The sequence below is a fragment of the Aplysia californica genome, unplaced genomic scaffold, assembly GCF_000002075.1.
Source record: "Aplysia californica isolate F4 #8 unplaced genomic scaffold, AplCal3.0 scaffold01363, whole genome shotgun sequence".
Lineage (NCBI taxonomy): Eukaryota > Metazoa > Mollusca > Gastropoda > Aplysiida > Aplysiidae > Aplysia > Aplysia californica.
The window spans coordinates 119251-120574 of record NW_004798633.1 but is presented as its reverse complement, the minus strand read 5'-3'; positions in this window follow the sequence as shown (position 1 = coordinate 120574).

Sequence of the window (1324 nt, the reverse complement as noted above, 5' to 3'; positions counted from 1 at the left end):
TGTCCATGTGTGTCCATATGTGTCCATGTGTGTGTCCATGTGTGTCCATGTGTGTCCATGTGTGTGTCCATGTGTGTCCATGTGTGTCAATGTGTGTCAATGTGTGTCTATGTGTGTCAATGTGTGTCCATGTGTGTGTCCATGTGTGTCCATGTGTGTCCCATGTGTGTCCCATGTGTGTCCATGTGTGTGTTTGCGCCTGTGAGGTGTTAATGTAGCTGTAACTAGTAACAATATCGAGGCCTCATGTATAGTGAGACTGAGATTGATGCATGATATTACTAAAGTTTCAATAAGTCAAGTCTAAAGTACAATGCGCTACATATTGTGTTAGCACGTTGTCATTTGTCACATTAACAAGTTACTTTTATCAAAATGGAAGATGAGAACATGAATACACTTTTCTGAGAAATATATGATATACTTTTGTTCTGTTGCTTTTTTTAAACTTTCCAACTTGGATATCTCGGTGTATTCTTCTTTTGAGAAACTTGTAATGCGGTGTGCTTGGTTCGGTTTTCTATCCCTTGCAACACAGTACTGTCTTATAAAAGAGATAGCAGTTCCATTCTCAATGTTTCTTTGCTATAAGACAGAACTATCCAGAATGAAATCCCTAGAGTAAATTGCAAGAGCCGGGATTTGAACCCAGGACCATGTTTGTCTTTGCTGCACTTTCAATGACAAGATAGCTGGGTAGTGAACACAGAGACACATGGTAGAAAGCCATTCGCCTACGGTACCGAAGCTTACTGCATGTTGTTGCAATCCAACTTGGAGATTTATAATGTCACCTTCAAAGTCAAATCAGTGAGTAAGATTTAAACTGTGTCAGCATTAGGAAAACTGCTCTCATGCTCAACTGAACATTGGCTTTGACGTGACCATGTACCAATGTTCTTTGTGGTGACATATACATGTTTGTTTAGTGACTTAAACAAATACCAGGGTAAGGGAGACACATACATATGTCATACGTTTCCCCAATACTGGTACTTGTTCCAGAAACATATGTCACCACAAGTATCATTTGTACACGGTCACCTCAAAGCTTATAGTGGGTTTAGCGTGGAAGTGGTTGCCCTAATAGTGGTAGTTTTGTTAGTAAAAATAGGGCGATCACTTATGGTTCTATGTCTAACACAAATGTCAAAAGAAGATAAAACGGTGTTTTTTGGTACTATTCAAAGTGTGCAGAATGCTATTCTGTAGATTTTATTCCATTCCATGTGTACACTTATGATATAGGTCCGGTCTCCTTAAGCTGGTTTTGCACAATGGTCGCCCTGACCTGTAATTGGTTTATATAAATAAATAAATATAT